General features: G+C 44.6%; 1 protein-coding gene across 1 annotated transcript in view; it reads right to left on the reverse strand.

Annotated features, from left to right (window-relative positions):
* The window catches only part of LOC126151703 (Down syndrome cell adhesion molecule-like protein 1 homolog), a 193,027-nt gene that overhangs the window by 106,800 nt on the left and 63,710 nt on the right, over window positions 1-22,517 (reverse strand). The gene's annotated exons all lie outside the window — the stretch shown is intronic.

Below are 22,517 nucleotides of genomic sequence, written 5' to 3' on the forward strand. Positions count from 1 at the left end.
AGACACGTCCACGGCAGCATCTGCGGCGGTAAGAAGACAGTGCTGTCTTTACTGGTTGGATTTAGTCTCAGAGCAGCTCTGTTACAGGCTATTGTAGAGCTATTACCTGAAGCTGAATGTATTGCTGAACAAATGTTTTTTTGAATTAAATTTGTAGTTATTTCAGTAGTTGTGATTTGTATGCATGTGTGTCTGATATTGTTGGTTGGGAGTAGCACTCCTGTTCGCAGTGACGTATCAACGGCTCCTCATAGTGTATCAACTTACAAATAAGGCACGCGGCGTAGCTGCTTGGTCTGGGCGCCTTGCCATGGTTCGCGTGGCTGTCCCCGTTGGAGGCCCGAATCCTCCCTCGGGCTTGGGTGTGTGTGTTGTCCTTAGTTTAAGTTAGATTAAGTAGTGTGTAAGCCTGGGGACAGATTACGTCAGCAGTTTGGTCCCATAGGAACTTACCACAAATTTTTCCTTACGAGTACAAGTGAAGTGACAACAACAGGGTGGAACAGAGGAAAGGCATGTTTTTCACTATGTAATGACTGGGACACGGTTTGATAAAAAGAATAAAAACAAACATCAAGTGATGGATTTTTAATGCAGTTTTGAAATATACATACTTTAATTAGGTTCGAAAAATAATGTCTTGGAGATGACGTCCTTCTTGCTGGATACAAATTTGGATCCTCTCCCGAAAGTTGTGCATGGCTCTCTCCAACATTTCATTCGGCACGGCTTCAATTTCCTGACGAATGAAATTCTTCAGGTCATCGATTGTGCGAGGCTTGTTCATGCAGACATCTGATTTTAAATATCCCCACAAAAAGAAATCGCATATCGACATATCGGGTGAGCGAGGGGGGCATTAAACATCACCACATCTCGTAATAACATGTCCTGGGAACATTTGTCGAGCCACTTCCCTGATTGCTCCCGCTGTGTGAGCTTCAGCACCATCCTGCTGAAGCCATACTTCCCTCATATTCACTTGACGCCTTTAAATTCTGGATGAAGAAAGTTGTTTAACATTTTAACGTAGCGCACTGATGTCACAGTAACTGCAGTTCCTTCCTCTTCAAAAAATAGAGTCCAACAATCCCCATCTTTGAAATGTAGCACCACACTGTTACTTTTAAACCGTGGAGAGGTCTTTGGTGTAATTCATGTGGGTTCTCGGGCGCCCAGTACCGGCAATTTTGAACATTGACGTAACCGTCTACATGAAAATGTGCTTCATCACTCATGAAGACTGTAGCATCTGCATCTTCATTTACATCTACATCTACATGATTACTCTGCAATTCACATTTAAGTGCTTGGCAGAGGGTTCATCGAACCACAATCATACTTCTAATAATTTCCGGGTATGCAGCCGGATCCCGTCGACATTCTGCCACGATATTTCGGCCCAGAGACGTCCGGCCATCATCAGGTGAGTACACAACTACTGAAGAGCCCAGGTGCAGTCGCGGTATTTATGCCGAATCTCGCGCATGTGAAATGTACTGGCATCCTACAGCGCATGCGTCAGGTGTTGACATGCGCAGCATAGCCGAGTTGTACGTGCTGCCCTCGGTGGTGGAAATAAATTGTCATTGAGTATCGAATGACACTGTCGATTCCGCTGTGATTGTATAATTTTAATAACAGGATTCCAATTTTTATCCAGCTGAAAGCCGTTGTCACGATTTATAAGATTATTGGCAAGACGTATTTCCACTGATTCCTTTATTACGGAATCCCAAAAACCGGAAACCGGGGATAAAATTTTTGTTACATTGTATTCCATTGAATGTCCCAAAGAAATACAGTGCTCTGCTACTGCCGATTTTGACGGTTGCCGCAGACGGGTGTATCTTTCATGTTCTATACATCGTTCATGGACAGTTCTTGTCGTCTGGCCAATATATGCAGCGCCAACAATATAAAACGCAAGGCGAGTCTGGCTTTAGTAAGAGAACGAATCCGTTTTACGCGACGTGAGTTAGACGCTGTCGCCAGGAATTTATATTATTTACATCTGAAGATTTCAGCAAGATGTTCTTCCCTTAGTTGGGACTGGATTGACGGCGTATCCTGGGCCAAGGCAGACTGGGCTCACAGGGACAGTACGAACAGACAAAGTGCGAAGTTTAGCCAACTCGTAACACGAAAACCGCAAGAAGCTATCTCTGGACGATCCGTGGTGAACCTCACGGAGAAATCTTTTGACGATGCGACGATGTCAGTGCTTGCGAAAGGTTTAAACTTCGCTCCTACACCTGCCTCACTGCCTTTAACGGATTTCATCAGTTCCATTGAGGAAGCCATTAGACGTCTCCCTGTGGATTCTGCAGACGAAATTCGACGTGAATCTTGCCGAACGTTGTTGAAATGTGCGCCACAACGGAGTAACATCTCGCCAGCTGAAAGAGCTGCTCTCCGCAGCCTGAGAGAAGATACTAGCACAGTCGTACTGCCTGCGGATAAGGGTAACGCCACAGTTCTTCTGACAAGAGAAGCCTACAACGAGAAGATATATTGTCAGCTAAATGATTCTATGTACCGTAGAATTGAAAAGGACCCAACAAGCCGAATATCAAGGAAAACTACTACCCTTTTGAACGACTGTTCTCTACCTGAAGAAGTTATCAAGAGATTGAGACCACACAATGCAGTACCACCAAGACTCTACGGTCTTCCGAAGATACACAAGGATGGTGCCCCACTACGATTAATAGTGAGTAATATTGGTGCTGCGACCTATTCTACAGCAAAATATCTGGCCTCGTTACTAAAGCCGTATGTGGGTAAGTGTTGCCACCATATACGTAATTCCGAGGATTTTGTCAGTCGCTTGAAGGATGTTAAGCTTAGCAGCTCGGATTTATTAGTCAGCTTTGATGTGGTCTCACTTTTTACCAAAGTGCCTTTAATGGAATCATTACATCTTATTGGTAACTTATTCAGTGCAGAAATGACGGCCTTGTTTGAACATATACTCTCCTCAACGTACTTTTTATTCAATGACGAATTCTTTGAACAAACAGACGGCGTCGCCATGGGGAGCCCTTTGTCGCCTGTGGTAGCTAATCTCTTTATGGAGGACTTTGAGGAGAAAGCACTTGAGTCTGCTGTTTTAAAGCCTACGGTCTTCTGGCGGTACGTAGATGATACTTTTGCTGTATGGCCTCATGGCAGACAGGAACTGAAGAAATTCCTTCATCACTTAAACTCATTACATGAGAACATCAAATTTACGATGGAGATTGAAAAAGAGGGCACTTTACCATTTCTAGACGTGCTAGTACGCCGTAAAAATGATGGGTCATTAGGACATTCTGTGTACAGGAAAGCGACTCACACAGATCTGTATCTCCAGGCGTCAAGCTGCCATCACCCAGCACAAACAGCCGGTGTTCTCAGTACCTTAATACATCGAGCGCATATAATATCGGATGATGAAAATCTCCACGCAGAATTAGAACACTTGGAGAAGGTTTTCAAAGAGAATGGCTACACTTCTCGCCAAATACGGAAGGCCATGCGCAACTATCATAACAAGAAGCAACGCACTGAGGACGCAGATGATGACTTTAAATCAACTGCGTTCCTTCCATACGCCGGGAATGTGTCGTCGAAAATAGGCCGATTACTGAAGAAAAATAAAATCAAGGTTATCTTTCGTCCACCAGCTAAGAACCGGGCCCTGGTTGGATCCGTTAAAGACGATTTACAACTGAAGAAGGCAGGCGTCTACAAAATTCCCTGTGAATGTGGCGCTGCATATATTGGCCAGACGACAAGAACTGTCCATGAACGATGTATAGAACATGAAAGATACACCCGTCTGCGGCAACCGTCAAAATCGGCAGTAGCAGAGCACTGTATTTCTTTGGGACATTCAATGGAATACAATGTAACAAAAATTTTATCCCCGGTTTCCGGTTTTTGGGATTCCGTAATAAAGGAATCAGTGGAAATACGTCTTGCCAATAATCTTATAAATCGTGACAACGGCTTTCAGCTGGATAAAAATTGGAATCCTGTTATTAAAATTATACAATCACAGCGGAATCGACAGTGTCATTCGATACTCAATGACAATTTATTTCCACCACCGAGGGCAGCACGTACAACTCGGCTATGCTGCGCATGTCAACACCTGACGCATGCGCTGTAGGATGCCAGTACATTTCACATGCGCGAGATTCGGCATAAATACCGCGACTGCACCTGGGCTCTTCCCCCAGTCCTTTTGTATTCCCCTCCTCTGCCTACCCCCCTCCCTGTCGCGTCTGCCCCCCACCCCTCTTATGGGTCCTCATCCTCCATCCGCTCCTTTCCCGGTTCCCCCCCCCCCCCTTCGCTTTTACTCTCCTTTCCCCCCCCCCCCCCCCCCTTTTTGTTTTCCCATCTCCTGTCCAGTTTCCCCCCACCTGCTCTCGACTGTGGTGTCCCCTTTGCCGCCTTTTTCGTGCTGTGTTCTAGTGACTATTCAGTGTTGTGTTGCGAACAGAAACCATGCTGTCGCTGGGTGTGCATTTTATATGTTTTGCGAACAGAATCCAGACTGTCGCCGTGTTTTTTTTTTAATTGTCTATTGTTTCCCCTGTCTGCCCCGTATGTATTTTTATTCGCTTCATCATCACTCTGTTGTTTGTTTTAATTTCCCCATTTTCTTTTCTCCTTGTTACTCACTAAGTCCCCGATTTTATCGCCTGTTTTTTATTATTATTTATTCTCCTGCTCTTTGTCAGAAAATCTGTAGGCTGCAGAGCGGCGTCCTAAGCTGCTGCCAGCCCGCCCCCCTTCGGGGGGAATTGAAATTCAATAAAGGAAAAAAAAAAAAAAAAAAAAACTGGGCTCTTCAGTAGTTGTGTACTCACCTGATGATGGCCGGACGTCTCTGGGCCGAAATATCGTGGCAGAATGTCGACGGGATCCGGCTGCATACCCGGAAATTATTAGAAGAAGAAATACGCCGGGAAAATTTCAGAAGTCACACAATCATACTATCTCTCTACCATTCCACTCCCGAACAGCGCGCGGGAAAAACGAACACCTAAACGTTTCTGTTCGAGCTCTGATTTCTCTTATTTTATTTTGATGATCATTCCTACCTATGTAGGCTGGGCTCAACGAAATATTTTCGCATTCGGAAGAGAAAGTTGGTGACTGAAATTTCCTAAATAGATCTCGCCGCGACGAGAAACGTCTTTGCTTTAATGACTTTGCGACCGAACCGCTGAATCTTTCCATCAGTAAATGGGGTATGTTCTCCCCTGACACGGTTGTTTTAACCCCCTCCACTGACGGAATGACCCACTTCCCAATTCCGTATGTATAAAACCAATACGGACTTGTAGCTGTCACGCCTTTGCGCTTACTGCTACGTATTTTAACTGTAAATAGCTCAGTCCCAATGGTAAGAGGCAGTAGTGAATTCACGTAGTTAATATTTGAATCCAGCACAGCTGCCACAAGCTCAGCTCACTTTTACTCCACTCCTACCCTCGCCATTGCACCACATTAACTAGGTGCTACGTGGACCTTGCTAAATTCACTTGCGTATACATTTTTGACCGTTACTCGCCAGTATTTACCTAATGATTAGTACACTCCTAACCGGACTATTTCCCTAAGAGCTGTGATGATTGAACGGGTTCGATCCACGGCCTACAGTGCCCTACAGTTCACACGGTAACACTGCCTACCTGACCCACTTAACTTGGTAGTGAGCTTATGTATCCAATCACCACTGCTAGCAGCAGTGGATAATCCTATCAGCACGACGAGAGCAGCAGACTTACCGTCGAATCCTCCTGAAAATACTTATTACTACAGTCGCCAGCTCTGAAGGAGCAAAAGAATAAATCAATTTTTGGGCTCGTTTCAAAGTGAAATGGCTTGAGTTGAATTTAAACTTAATTCTGAATATTACTATTTCTGATCATTCTAGATGATTCTACAAAGCAAATACTCTCTCAATTTCTGTGAGTTGGCTTGGTAATTACTACCAAGACAGGTTATGCAACTTCGGTTAACAAAATTCTATCCTTCAACTTATTTAATGATTTTGGATATTACTCTTTGGACCATTGATACAGAATTAGTTAAGTGACTTTACTTGAAAGGTTGCTCAGAAAAATTTAAGTAACTGTAAATAGGCGACTCATTCTGGTGTGACCATTTCTCTTTTCAACATTCTTATACGCTAAAGTATTCTACAACCAAAAGAATTGTAAATGAAAGAGGCGATGGTGGCCTCAGTCTGATTTCACTATACTATGTTTGAGGTTACTACACTTTACAATGAACAACATGCGTCGTAATTTTACTCATTACTATATTCTGTCCTCTGCACTTGCATAAAAGAAAACTGGTATTCTCCTTTTACATGTATACAAAGTTCGACTTAACAATTGCAAGCAGTCTTGCCTTGGGTAGACGTGTCGGTGCTGGTGGTGAGATGCATGTGGCTAACGCAGCTCTTCACGCCTCATGCCCTTAATGGCGGCTGGAGCTATGAGCTGTAGCACTCGTATAAGCTACTGCACGTCCGCCATAAAATCTGGGCACAGGAACTCTTACAATCAGCCCCAGTGGCATAAAGGCGGCTTCAACAACCATTTGTCGCGTTTTACTCCAAAAACGGCGACGATATTCGCCTCTTCGCTGTTGCACAATCACTTTTGCGTGAGCACAGTTACGCACGTCCGATCACGTCAACACTCCCCAGGCCATTCCATTGTTCAGTCTCTGTGTCTCCAGCTACCCCTAGCTACGCTCCTATCACCAAGAGTGGGGGCGTTCCCATAAAACCTTTTTACCGAAATCATTTAGTATTTAAGAATATTTATATTTACTACCCTGGAGTTCATACCAGTCATAATAATTTACTAATAGCGCTTTACAACATTAAATTATACAGTAATAACTTATAATTACCAAGAAAAAGAATACATTTGACTCCGAGAGCTTAGTGCATTGTCTGACAGGCAGCGCTAATTCCCAGTTTCGCCAATAGATGGCATCAGGGTGCACTCCCTGGCAGTCTCACACAAGCGCGCCCGTTTCCGACGCGCGGGCTCCAAATTACTGTCAGCCCACCATCATTTCAGTTCTGTTACAACTTCCATCCCAACTCGCGTATCATATCTGCCACACTCTCTCCCCTATTACGTGATAATACAAAACGAGCTGCCCTTTTTTGCACCCTTTCGATGTCCTCCGTCAATCCCACCTCGTAAGGATCCCACACCGCGCAGCAATATTCTAATAGAGGACGAACGAGTGTAGTGTAAGCTGTCTCTTTAGTAGACTTGTTGCATCTTCTAAGTGTCCTGCCAATGAAACGCAACCTTTGGCTCGCCTTCCCCACAGTATTATCTATGTGGTCTTTCCAACTGAAGTTGTTCGTAATTTTAACACCCAGGTACTTAGTTGAACTGACAGCCTTGAGAATTGTACTATTTATCGAGTAATCGAATTCCAACGGATCTCTTTTGGAACTCACGTGGATCACCTCACACTTTTCGTTACTTAGCGTCAACTGCCACCTGCCACACCATACAGCAATCTTTTCTAAATTGCTTTGCAACTGATACTGGTCTTCGGATGACCTTACTAGACGGTAAATTACAGCATCATCTGCGACCAACCTAAGAGAACTGCTCAGATTGTCACCCAGGTCATTTATATAGATCAGGAACAGTAGAGGTCCCAGGACGCTTCCCTGGGGAACACCTGATATCACTTCAGTTTTACTTGATGATTTGCCGTCTATTAATACGAACTGCGACCTTCCTGACAGGAAATCACGAATCCAGTCGCACGGCTGAGACGATACCCCATAGACCCGCAGCTTGATTAGAAGTCGCTTGTGAGGAACGGTGTCAAAAGCCTTCCGGAAATCTAGAAATACGGAATCAACTTGAGATCCCCTGTCGATAGCGGCCATTACTTCGTGCGAATAAAGAGCTAGCTGCGTTGCACAAGAACGATGTTTTCTGAAACTATGCTGATTACGTATCAATAGATCGTTCCCTTCGAGGTGATTATTAATGTTTGAATACAGTATATGCTCCAAAACCCTACTGCAAACCGACGTCAATGATATAGGTCTGTAGTTCGATGGATTACTCCTACTACCCTTCTTAAACACTGGTGCGACCTGCGCAATTTTCCAATCTGTAGGTACAGATCTATCGGTGAGCGAGCGGTTGTATATGATTGCTAAGTAGGGAGCTATTGTATCAGCGTAATCTGAAAAAAACCTAAACGGTATACAATCTGGACCTAAAGACCTGCCCATATCAAGCGATTTGAGTTGCTTCGCAACCCCTAACGTATCTACTTCTAAGAAACTCATGCTAGCAGCTGTTCGTGTTTCAAATTCTGGAATATTGCATTCGTCTTCCCTGGTGAAGGAATTTCGGAAAACTGCGTTCAATAACTCCGCTTTAGCGGCACAGTCGTCGGTAACAGTACCATCGGCACTGCGCAGCGAAGGTATTGACTGCGTCTTGCCGCTTGTGTACTTTACATACGACCAGAATTTCTTCGGATTTTCTACCAAATTTCGAGACAATGTTTCGTTGTGGAACCAATTAAAGGCATTTCGCATTGAAGTCCGTGCCAAATTTCACGCGTCTGTAAATTTTAGCCAATCTTCGGGATTTCGCGTTCTTTTGAACTTCGCATGCTTTTTCCGTTGCCTCTGCAACAGCGTTCGGACCTGTTTTGTGTACCATGGGGGATCAGTAACATCTGTTATCAATTTATGAGGTATGAATCTCTCAATTGCTGTTGCTACTATATCTTTGAATTTGAGCCACATCTCGTCTACATTTGCATAGTCAGTTCGGAAGGAATGGAGATTGTCTCTTAGGAAGGCTTCTAGTGACACTTTATCCGCTTTTTTAAATAAAATTATTTTGCGTTTCTTTCTGGTGGATTTGGAAGAAACGGTATTGAGCCTAGCTACAACGATCTTGTGATCACTAATCCCTGTATCAGTCATGATGCTCTCTATTAGCTCTGGATTGTTTGTGGCTAAGAGGTCAAGTGTGTTTTCGCAACCATTTACAATTCGCGTGGGTTCGTGGACTAACTGCTCGAAATAATTTTCGGAGAAAGCATTTAGGACAGTCTCGGAAGATGTTTTCTGCTTACCACCGGTTTTGAACAAGTATTTTTGCCAACATATCGAGGGAAGGTTGAAGTCCCCACCAACTATAACCGTATGAGTGGGGTATTTATTTTCTCTGAACTGTTCAGCAGCTATATCATCGGAGTCTGGGGGTCGGTAGAAGGAGCCAATTATTAAGTTAGTTCGGCTGTTAAGTATAACCTCCACCCAATCCAATTCGCATGGAGTATCTACTTCGACTTCACTACAAGATAAACCACTACTGACAGACACAAATACTCCTCCACCAATTCTGCCTAAACTATCTTTCCTGAACACCGTCTGAGACTTCGTAAAAATTTCTGCAGAACTTATTTCAGGCTTAAGCCAGCTTTCTGTACCTATAACAATTTCAACTTCTGTGATTTCTATTAGCGCTTGAAGCTCAGGGACTTTCCCAGCACAACTACAACAATTTACAACTTCAGTTCCAACTGTTCCTTGATCCAAGCACGTCCTGTATTTTCCATGCACCCTTTGAGATTGCAGCACACCCCATACTTTCCCGAGGCCTTCTAACCTAAAAAACCGCCCAGTCCACGCCACACAGCCTCCCCTACCCGTGTAGCCGCCAGCTGAGTGTAGTGAACTCCTGACCTATTCAACGGAACCCGAAACCCCGTCACCCTATGGCGAAAGTCAAGGAATCTGCAGCCAACACAGTCGCAAAACCGTCTGAGCCTCTGATTCAGACCCTCCACCCGGCCCTGCACCAAAGGTCCGCAGTCGGTTCTGTCAATGATGCTGCAGATGGTAAGCTCTGCCTTCATCTCGTAAGCAACACCGGCAGCCTTCACTAAATCAGATAGCCGCTGGAATCCAGAGAGAATTTCCTCAGATCCAAAGCGACACACGTCATTAGTGCCGACATGTGCCACCACCTGCAGCCGGCTGCACCTTGTGCTCTTCATGGCATCTGGAAGGACTCTTTCCACATCAGGAATGGCTCCACCCGGAATGCACACGGAGTGCACACTGGATTTCTTCCCCTTATTAGCTGCCATATCCCTAAGGGGCCCCTTTACGTGCCTAACATTGGAGCTCCCAACTACCAATAAGCCCACGCTCTGCGATTGCCCGGACCTTGAAGGCTGAGAATCATCCTCTGAAACAGGGCAGGCAGCTGCATCTGGCTCAGCCAGAGACAGTACCTGAAACCTGTTTGTCAGACGCACCGAGGAGGTTTTCTGATCAGCCTCCGGGGACGTCTTTTGCTGTCTGCCATGCCTCGGAACGACCTCCAAATCAACCACAGGTGAGTGTTCATCCCCACTGCGGGCAGCAACTGTGGCAACCACAGCAGCAGACCGATCTGGGGACAGACTGGAGGAGGTTGACATCCCCATGATACCCAAGTCCGGCTCCCCACAGTGGTGCCCATTGGCAACAACCTCAAGCTGCGTGACCGAAGTCAGCACCGCCTGCAGCTGTGAGTGATGGGATGCCAACTCAGCCCTCATCCGAACACAGCAATCACAGTCCCTGTCCATTTTAATCGATGTTGAACAACAGTTACTGAAACACGAGTCCATGCCTAGATAAAGCAAGGGAAACACGCAAAGAATGTATTAACTATCCTGTACAAATGCCTAACGACTGCGCTACAATCTGCCTGAATTTACGATTACACTAACTAAAACTCGAAATTACACCTCCTATACAAAACTCACACGCAATTTAAGTAAGAATCTACGAAGTAAACACAGAGAAGAAGCTATATACGTATCTTTCTGCGCTGTCGATGTGCACCAACTGCGAGCTCAGGCCACGCATCTTCCGTAAAAATTTCGTCCATTACGCTACAAAACTCTCTGCGCTACACAAAATCCCCTAAACTAAGCTGCTGGACGATCATTATCTTGTATGGGTGAAACTTAAGATCATCATCTAAGAAGCGGTGAAGTGAACGACGTGACATACCCAGCACTACGGCCTGTCGTCTAGCAGATCGTTTCGGACTAGCAAGAACTGCCGTTCTCACTCGGTCTACGTTTTCTGGATTGCGAACTGAACGGGGGAGACAAGGTGGTTTCTTTTTCATCACAGATCCTGTACTTCTAAACGCTGCAAACCATCGGAGTCAGTATTTCGATCAGGCACTGCACCTCGACGTCCAACACTAAAATTTTTGCGGAAAAGACGTTGCACTGTGACTACGGTATCATTGTTTCTAAAGTACTGCTCGACAACGAACACACGATATCCTCCGCTCCAACGATCCATAGCGACTGAAACTGCATTGTCTGCCAACATTCATTCAAGGTCACTACCCCCTCTCGTCCCCGCATACTAGCGGTTCAAAAAACATATGTTTCCTCTGCTCCATCCTGTATATTTCTACGTAGTCACCACCACGTTCTATTGCCTTACGCCAGCGTTGTGTCTTTCCTGTTGGTAAAAGCTGTTTTCCTATACGCTTGGCCAGATCTTCACTATATGAATGACGGTTTCACATCAAAGTTGCCTGTATAGACGAAAGTCCAAGGGACCAGTTCTATTCTATAGGGTGGATGAGGCAATGATGTCCAACCTTGTTTGGTGATGCGTTCATAGGTTGACGTGTGTCGGTGTGCATTGTCATGTTGGAGGAATATTTATTTTGAATTCTTGTCAGACCGAAGAAGTCGGAAATCGTTCCTGCCTTTGCTCAGAGCCTTCACGTATGAGTGTGCCTCTGAATTAACACCAACACATCCTTGAGAATGACACCATTATCATCCCAAATGACTCTAATCATAACCGTCAGCAGAAGAAGCTGCTGTCAATTTCTTGCTTTTATGTTTTCGTGGTTACAAAAAAATGGCTCTGAGCACTATGTGACTTAACTTCTGAGGTCATCAGTCCCCTAAAACTTAGAACTACTTAAACCTAACTAACCTAAGGACATCACACACATCCATGCCCGTGGCAGGATTCGAAACTGCGACTGTAGTGGTCGCGCGGTTCCAAATTGTAGCGCCTAGAACCGCTCGGCCACTCCGACCGGCTTTCGTTGTTACAGATAGTGCCACTCAAGTGACTGCCTTTTTGTTCCTGTCTCAGACGTACCCAGTTGTGATGCGTTACTCTACGTGACAGAAAATCTTCTCCACTGGCCTCAAACAGCCCCAACAGTTCAGACCGAATGGCTTTTCTTTGAATCTTGTGGCGTATTGTGAGCAGCCGTAGAACCCACATGGATCACACCTTTGAATATCCAAGAATCTGTCGTAGCAAACATAGTTACGACGCTCACCATTAGCAGTAGAGGCAATCATCGAGTTGTGATGTGCCGGTCTGCACGAATGGTGGCGTTCGCGCGGTTCACAATGTCGGTAGCTGTGAATGTGACGGGACATTCTGGATGTGACCGATTATGGAGCTTAGTTTCTGCACTTCCTGAACCTTTAATTCTCTTTGCTCATCGCGAAACAGTAGTGCTATCAACTGAATTATTACCATACACTCCACGCAAACTTTTATGGATATTAACAGGGCTTCTTTTTCCGGAGCAGTGAATTCAATTACAGCACACTGCTTTTAACGACTATCTTGTGTACTCTCCAATTTGATGGTTAACAATGGTTCTGCAATCTGATGAAACTGTTCGAAACATCGTACACGTGCAGGAGGAACATAAAAGAATAAAAAGCTGGTGGTTCTTATTTACTAAACAACCCATGTAATTACGAAAACGATGAAATACGGCATATTAGCTTCGCTGCATTCTTAATGTTTCTTGTGTTTGCAACTCTGAACTTGACACGTTTAACTTTTTCGTTTGTGTCCAGTCTGTGGCGTTAATGAGCTCGCGCTGAAGAAACAGTGATGTTCCCAAGACCTCACAGGTCCTATGCTGCGACTAGCTGACAGAAGCAAACCGAGCTGCTGCCATGTTAGTTTAAGTGTTTAGAAGCTAAGATGCGATATTTGGAGGTTTTCGTACATGTTATTGTTGTTGTTGTGGTCTTCAGTACTGACACTGGTTTGATGCAGCTCTCCATGCTACTCAATCCTGAGCAAGCTTCTTCATCTCCCAGTACCTACTGCAACCTACATCCTTCTGAATCTGCTTGGTGTATTCACCTCTTGGTCTCCCTCTACGATTTTTACCCTCCACGCTGCCCTCCAATGCTAAATTGGTGATCCCTTGATGCCTCAGAACATGTCCTACGAACCGATCCCTTCTTCTAGTCAAATTGTGCCACAAACTTCTCTTCTCTCCAATTCTGTTCAATACCTTCTAATTAGTTATGTGGTTATCGTACTTATACTTGCGTATTACGATAAGATAGTCTGAATGATACACCACATTATAGGTGTCTCCAAAACGAGCGTTTTTAGTAGGCTTTGTTGCCCTAAAGTGTCAGGAAATGACATGGCTAGACACGTTACCAGTTCATATTGTGCTGTTTCAGAAATAACACAGACACAATATTCTCACCCAAGGGAACCTGCTAATGATGCACTTCTGCAAACCTGATCAGTTAGCAAGTATGTTCCTAGCAGCGGACGGTCGCGGCCCATGTTATGTACGGTCATTTTCGTATAAACATTCGTGAAACTTGCTAGATGGGGACACTTACTTTACCGTAATCTAGTGCATTCTAGCTAGATGTTTACAAACCTCACATTCGTTCCCTACTGTATAATTATAGAATTAGCAGTGCTATAAAAAAAGCATCTTTAGCACTACCAAAATATTAGTATTAAACGTCGATTAATGGCTCCTGCAAGCTGTATAGAGACAGAGATTCAAGAGTGAAGGTTCAGCCACTCTGATTCCCATTTGCTTTAAATGGCTCTGAGCACTATGGGACGTAACATCTATGGTCATCAGTCCCCTAGAACTTAGAACTACTTAAACCTAACTAACCTAAGGACAGCACACAACACCCAGCCATCACGAGGCAGAGAAAAACCCTGACCCCGCCGGGAATCGAACCCGGGAACCCGGGCGTGGGAAGCGAGAACGCTACCGCACGACCACGAGATGCGGGCTCCATTTGCTTTAAGCAGCAGAAAATGGTTACCATGTGGAGAGCGGGAGGACACACTTAGGCTAAGCAAGCTGACTTTCTGTAACTCAACAGAGCTGTAACAAGTTGAAACTGCAGCTCAAAACCGCTACTACATGGCACTAATTGGTGCAGCCTTAAGACTTACTACTACATGTTGTAAAAACATCTCTCGCTACAACAATTCGACAAACATTGACTTATTATTTAAATCCTCGTCGAAAATGTTTAAAAAGCGTCCTAATAATTTAAATTTTAGGTTATAATATTGAAAATCGCATTTAAGTATGCAATTTGGAGTCTCTTCGCCTCAGAGCTTTTACTACGAGCTCCGCGTGCTAACAACATATTACGAGACGGTATCGCGTCCTTAAGGCATTTGGATCGTATTGCAATGTGTGGAAGCCACTGACAAATTTAACTATGGACACGATAGGCATAGATGAATGGTGACAGGAGCAAGATGGTCTACAATGAGAAGGTAGAAAACGACGGAAAGAGGATTAGGGTTTAACATAACATATGATTACATGATTGCAGAACAGTCAGGGAAAGCAACTATTAACTATCTCGGAGTACGCAACGATCACATACAATTAATTATAGGATAGGCTCATCACAGGCTGAGATTAGATGGAATCATCGTCGGGAAATATAGTGCATTCAAAGAAGGTAGCTTACGAAAACCTCTCCCTCTACCTAAATATTGCTCATTTGTCTGGCACCATTACCGTATAAGAATGATAGCGCAAGTAAGAAGATCAGCGTGTTTCCACACAGATTCGTTTACTAAAAGTCAATATGTAACATAGTTGCTGGTCCATCTCCAGTGGCAGGCACTGCGAGAGAAACGTTGTGCATCATGGTGTCGTTTACTGCTAAAATTCAGAGAGTTTACATTTATACACACAAAAAATGGCTCTAAGCACTGTGGATAGGCTCATCACAGGCTGAGATTAGATGGAATCATCGTCGGGAAATATAGTGCATTCAAAGAAGGTAGCTTACGAAAACCTCTCCCTCTACCTAAATATTGCTCATTTGTCTGGCACCATTACCGTATAAGAATGATAGCGCAAGTAAGAAGATCAGCGTGTTTCCACACAGATTCGTTTACTAAAAGTCAATATGTAACATAGTTGCTGGTCCATCTCCAGTGGCAGGCACTGCGAGAGAAACGTTGTGCATCATGGTGTCGTTTACTGCTAAAATTCAGAGAGTTTACATTTATACACACAAAAAATGGCTCTAAGCACTGTGGGACTTAACATTTGAGGTCATCAGTCCCCTAGACATAGAACTACGTAAACCTAACTAACCTAAGGACATCACACACATCCGTGTCCGTGGCAGGATTCGAACCTGCGACCGTAGCTGCCGCGCGGTTCCAGACTGAAGCGCCTAGAATCGCTAGGCTTATACACACATCAACAAAAGTATTGCATCACCTCGATCACCGCAGCTGTGTTGCTGTTATGACTGTCACTATATCACAGGGAATGTCACTACTGACGTTTGTAAACGTACAGTTAACGTGAGCCCTACCTACTGATGGTACGCTGCACTCGAGTGGATTGCAGCATGTCGCTATGAAGTAATGAGCCAGCAGGGACGCATTAGCAGCGTCTGTGGAAGCAGAGTGAACATCGATTATCCCACGAAGAGAAATTGCGACCAAAGGTCAGGTGCGTGTCATCGTAGCACTTGCAGAAGGCTTGTCAACAAGGGAAGTTGTTCGACGTGTCTAGTGGAGGCAAAGTGATGTGGTGAGGAAATGGAACCTTTTGCAGTTGACAGATAGTGTTGAGGACTTAAACCTCACAGGCCGTACACGTTCTACAGATGCACAGCATAATCGATATCTAAGAATTTTGAGTGAAAGGAATCTTGGAATGAGTGTTACAGAACTGAATTTGTCATTCGGAAAGGGGTACAGGACGTCATGTATCGGTGGCACAAAACTGCTAGCAGACGATTGCACGATTATCCCAGACGACAATGTCGAGCACCACGTCGTACGCCAAAGCGCCAGGGACTCTGTTACAGATACAGGGGGACAATTAATCACCCTGAATGGAAACCGCAGAACTGGCGTCGCGCGTTGTTTACGGACGAAACTCGGGTCAGTTTGTATCCTGACAATCACAGACAATCTGTCTGGTGTGTCTGGTGACAACCTGTTAATATCAAGCGTCTCGCCAACTCTGTGTCCCGCATATGCATCAGGACGATAGTGATGTTCTGGGATGGCAATACATGCTTTTTTTATTTTTATTTATTTATTTATTTTTGAGTAATCAGTCTTCTGTCTGGTTTGATGCGGCCCGCCATGAATTCCTCTCCTGTGCCAATCTCTTCATCTCGAAGTAGCAGTTGCAACCTACGTCCTCAGTTATTTGCTGGATATACTCAAATCTCTGTCTTCCTCTACCGTTTATGCCCTCTGCAGCTCCCTCTAGTGCCATGGAAGCCATTCCTGATGTCTTAACAGATGTCCTATCATCCTGTCCCTTCTCCTTGCCAGTGTTTTCCACATATTCCCTACCTCTCCGATTCTGCGCAGAACCTCCAGATTCCCTAGCTTATCTGTCCACCTAATTTTCAACATTAGTCTGCAGCACCACATCTCAAATGCTACGACTGTATTCTGTTCCGGTTTTCCCACATACCATGTTACACTACCGTATAATGCAGTACTCAAAACGTACATTTTCAGAAATTTCTTCCTCAAATTAAGGCCTATGTTCGATACTAGTAGACTTGCCTTGGCCAGGAATGCCCTTTTTGCCAGTGGTAGTCTCCTTTTGATGTCCTCCTTTCCCCACCCGTCATTGGCTATTTTGCTGCCTAGGTAGTAGAATTCCGTAACTTCATCTCCTTCGTGTTCTTCAGTCCTGATGTTAAGTTTCTCTCCGTTCTCTTTTCAGTTACTTCTCATTATTTTCGTCTTCCTTCGATTTACTCTCAATCCATATTCTGTACTCATTAGACTTCATTCCATTCTGCAGATAACGCAATTCTTCTTCACTTTCAGTGAGGATACCAATATCATAATCGAATCGTATCATTGACATCCTTTCACTTTGAACTGTAATTCCACTTCGGAACCTTTCTTTTATTTCCATCATTGCCGCTTCGATGTATAGACTGAATAGTAGGGTCCGAAATGGTACATCCCCGACTTCCATTCCTTTTAATCCGAGCACTTTGTTCTTGGTCATCCACTCTTATTTCCAGAATGAGATTTTCACTCTGCAGCGGAGTGTGCGCTGATATGAAACTTCCTGGCAGATACTGGCAGAAGTAAAGCTGTGAGGACCGGGCGTCAGGCGTGCTTCGGTAGCTCAGATGGTAGAGCACTTGCCCGCGAAAGGCAAAGGTCCCGAGTTCGAGTCTCGGCCGGGCACACAGTTTTAATCTGCCAGGAAGTTTCATATCAGCGCACACTCCGCTGCAGAGTGAAAATCTCATTCTGGAAACATCCCCCAGGCTGTTGCTAAGCCATGTCTCCGCAATAGCCTTTTTTTCAGGAGTGCTAGTTTTGTAATGTTCGCAGGAGAGCTTCTGTAAAGTTTGGAAGGTAGGAGACGAGATACTGGCAGAAGTAAAGCTGTGAGGACCGGGCGTAAGGCGTGCTTCGGTATCTAAGATGGTAGAGCACTTGCCCGCGAAAGGCAAAGGCCCCGAGTTCGAGTCTCGGTCGGGCGCACAGTTTTAATCTGCCAGGAAGTTTCATCCACTCTTATTGTTCCCTCCTGGCTCTTGTACGTATTGTATATTATCCATCTCTCCCTACAGCTTACCGGTATTTCGAACATCATACACCACCATACACCGGCGGTCGCTATTTCCACGTCGACAAATCCTATGAATGTGTCTTGATTTTTTTTAGTCTTGCTTCCATTATCAACCGCAACGTCAGAATTGCCTCTCTGGTGCCTCAGCCTTCCTTAAAGCCAAACTAATCGTCATCTTAACACATCCTCAATTTTCTTTTCCATTCTTGTGCTTGAAAAAAACTTGGATGCATAAGCTGTTAAGCTGATTGTGCTATAATTCTCGCACGTGTTACCTCTTGCATTCTTCGGAATTGTATGGATGATATTTTTTCGATAGTCAGATGATATGTCGTCAGTCTCATACATTCTACAAACCAACGCGAATAGTTGTTTTGTTACCACTTCCCCAACGATTTTAGAAACTCTGATGGATTGTTTTATATCCTTTCTGCCTTATTTGATCTCTCCTAAATTCTGATCCTACTGCTGGATCCCCTATCTCTTCTCTATGGTACAGGGGCGAAATTCTGCATCCAATAGTGGGACCGTATCGGCAACATTGTCGGCATAGTTTCATCCTGATGGATGATAAGTAGCTTGCTCATCGTGCCGCTCTCGTGAACACGTTCCTCCACTAAGCTAGGATCGTCAGAATGGAGTAGCCTGCCTCTTCCCCGGACACGCACTTCATGAACATGTGTGGGACCGATTGAAACGAGGTTTTTCGTACGATGGCTACGACCACGTATTCTGCGCAACCTACGCAGAATCTCCATTGAAAAATGGTTCAGATGGCTCTGAGCATTATGGGACTTAACATCTGAGGTCATCAGGCCCTTAGACTTAGAACGATTTAAACCTAACTAACCTAAGGACATCACACACATCCGTGCCCGAGGCAGGATTCGAACCTGCGACCGTAGCAACAGCGCGGTTCCGGACGGAAGCGCCTAGAACCGCTCGGCACAACGGTCGGCAATCGGCACTGAAGAGTAGGACAATTTAGACCTGTGTTGGCTTAATGATCTCGTATGACACGACAGATTCTAGTCTGCATCCAAGCTTGTGGATTATCCAGCACGTATTGATGTTGCTCGGGAGTGCTGCAAAGAGCCCTTCATGCGAAACAGACGGTTTATCGTTACATTTTTTAACTTTTTATTTTAACCCGTGATCTTGAGACATTTGCAGATGAATATAAAGAGTGACAATTATTCAAGTATATGAAATAAAATCGTACAACTTCTGAACGGTTCGCGTTAGGACGTTCAAATTGCATGGTTGGCCGCGGGGCATGACGGGAATTAGTTCAAAAATGGTTTAAATGGCTCTGAGCACTATGGGACTCAACTGCTGTGGTCATAATTCCCCTAGAACTTAGAACTACTTAAACCCAACTAACCTAAGGACAGCACACAACACCCAGCCATCAAGAGGCAGAGAAAATCCCTGACCCCGCCGGGAATCGAACCCGGGAACCCGGGCGTGGGAAGCGAGAACGGTACCGCACGACCACGAGATGCGGGCGGGAATTAGTAAGCGGGTTGTTTGGTTTAATGACGAACCCCACTTTCGTTTGTATGGGCTCGTCAATAAGCAAAATTTGCACATTTGGGGAACTGAGAATCCACATTACGCGATCGAGAAGTCTCTTTATCCTCAAAGGGTGACTTTGTGGTGTGCAATAAGCAGGACGGAATATTCGGGCGGAATAATCGGTGCGATTTTCCTTGATGGCACAGTGACTACCGAACGGTACGTGAATGTTTTGGAAGATGATTTCATCCCCTTCATCCAAAGAGACCATGATTTGGACAAGACGTGGTTCATGCAAGACCCCATCGAAGCAGGAGAGTGATGTCCTGGAGGGGAGCACTGTGGGGACCGCTTTCTGGCTCTGGGGTACCCAGAGGCCACTGGCAAGGGCCTCGATTGGCCGCCATAGTCTCCAGTTCTGAACACATGCGACTCCTTTTTGTGGGACTATATTAAAGACAAGGTGTACAGCAATAACCCCAAAACCATTGCTGAGCTGAAAACAGCCATTCACGAGGTCATCGACAGCGTCGATGTTCCGACACTTCAGCGGGTCTTGCAGAATTTCGCACCACATCATCGACAATGGTTCAAAAATGGTTCAAATGGCTCTGAGCACTATGCGACTTAACTTCTGAGGTCATTAGTCGCCTAGAACTTAGAACTAATTAAACATAAATAACCTAAGGACATCACACACATCCATGCCCGAGGCAGGATTCGAACCTGCGACCTTAGCAGTCCCGCGGTTCCGGACTGCAGCGCCTAGAACCGCGAGACCACCGCGGCCGGCTCATCGACAATGATGGCGGGCATATCGAACATGTCATAACCTAAACCCGAATATCTGTAGTGACTTTTACATGTTGAATAAAGTATGTGCACGCTGTAGTTTATACCTAATTTACCTTTTTTTCATATCGTCAATAATTTTCACCCTATATACGCAGGCATAAGAGCCAATTCTTGTTCCCGTGCCATGAATTTCGAAATAAAGGGGTGATGCGAAACTTTTGTAGCTGTATGTAGAAGGGAGAACCGATATAACGGTTCCTCCTGTGTGTACCTCGTATGAACTCCAGTTACATTAGAAGATTTGAGCTCGCAAGTAGGCTTACCAACAACCGTTCTTCTCGCGCACCATACGCGGCTGGAACAGGACAGAGGAGAAGTAAGAGTAACAAACAAAATATCCTTTGCTGTGGAGTATAGATTTAGATGTTGAAACACTTATGTATGCAGGGTATACAGTACAGCGATGGCGAGCCATAAGAGAATCTCTGACCAGAGAGTTACTTATCGTTGCTAGTCTGCGCTTGACCGCGTGAGAGTGCAGTTGCATGTAGGGAGTCGGTAGTTGCAGTTGCAAGAGAGTAGTTGTACAGTTGCGAGTTAGCTGTTGTGTGTGAGGAGTTGGCGGGCGTCGACATGGCTCTATGGTCGGGATTCAGGACGAGGTATATTGTTAAATAAGATAATGAAGCAGCATTGCGCTCAGTTAATAAGGTATGGTAATTGTAATTAATTTGTTCAAGGATCGCCCCAATAATAATTTTGTTTTCAAACCAAGCATTGTAACAAAACAAACATTTTATTGAAAGAAAATTTCCTTTGCTTTTCCTCCAAGAATCAATTTATCACGCTGGTTATTGCACAGGGCCTAAGGTTAGCGCAGCTGGCCTTATAAATTTTATCAGGTTTAGCATAACGTTAATTTTGTGGGGACTTTTTTATTATCATTGACTTTTATTACTGTGGGAAGATAACATATGGGATTATTTGCATTTTTTATTCAATTAATATCATTTAAAAATAATTACGGGGAGGTTACACTTGGCTCTATGTCCATTGACATTTAAAATATTTTCATTTACATTTTTGTGGGGAGGTTACAATGTTGACATAGAAACGTCCCGCTGATGTCGATCATATAGCTGGAGCATAAGCTCGGATCTGAAAAGGATGAGGAAGAAAATCGGCCGCGCCCTTTCGAAGGAATCGACTCAACATTTGCTGCGGCCTGGAACTGTCGTCTTCCTGAAAACGACTGTAAGCCACGAATTTTTCCAGGCCGCCTTCCATACAGCTGGGGAGGTACTAGCAGCCGTTACATCCAGCCCATACAAGTGTAAGGACAGATTTAATATAATTAGAATTCTGTCACATATTCAGGTAGAAGGGGAAATTACAATGACTGCAATCATAAGTTGATTACGTGCATATTAAGTGAGTTGAAAAACTTAGTGTGCGAATTTCCCAAGTTAAATCAAATTTTTTAGAGATTCAAGACCCACCGATACGTTGCGAAAGTACAGGACCGTCGTATGATACATATGCGATTCCTGCAAAGAAAGATGTCTGAAGATAGTCTGGACTATTAAGAGAAAAGAAACACGGTGTGGTTCAAATTTGTTTCATGGCCACACTGTAGCAGGAAAACACATTTTTCACTCGGTGCCGTGGAGCTAGTGCCACATTAGAACAACCATCTTAACAGCTTCGAAAACACTGCTATCCAACGGTGGAAAACTGCAGCAGAGGCAAGCGCGGCCTACCTGTAAGGATGGTAACACGGACTACTTTTTAACGGTGGAGGCACTCAGCCTAGGTGACAAACTAGTGGAGAAACGCCCTCCAGCCCATTCTTACAGTCTTTCTTCTCGTCCGCATGAAGCTGATCGTTTGTGAAGATTGTTGCAGAAGTGTGGCACCATCTTAGTTTACGTCATGTTCTGAACTTCATCATCTAGAAAGGAGACCACGCGGCAGAAATTTCTTAAATCTTTTTTTACATTTATCTCACATGAAGTTCAGAACTCAAATATCAGTTCGCCAAGGCAGTTCGATGTAATTATTATCAATAATTCTCGAGAAAAATCTACTATGAAGTTATCCGAGCGTCTTTAAAAACTAAAGTAAGGTCGGCTTTTGACAGTAACCGTGCTTCTCCGATAGCCTGCTCGCTTGCTAAACTGGGGGCGTCGGTTCCATTCCCACTGGAACCAAATTTTTAAACATAGGTGCATCTTCTAGAGAATA

This window comes from Schistocerca cancellata, chromosome 2 (genome assembly GCF_023864275.1).
Source record: "Schistocerca cancellata isolate TAMUIC-IGC-003103 chromosome 2, iqSchCanc2.1, whole genome shotgun sequence".
Taxonomy (NCBI): Eukaryota; Metazoa; Arthropoda; class Insecta; order Orthoptera; family Acrididae; genus Schistocerca; species Schistocerca cancellata.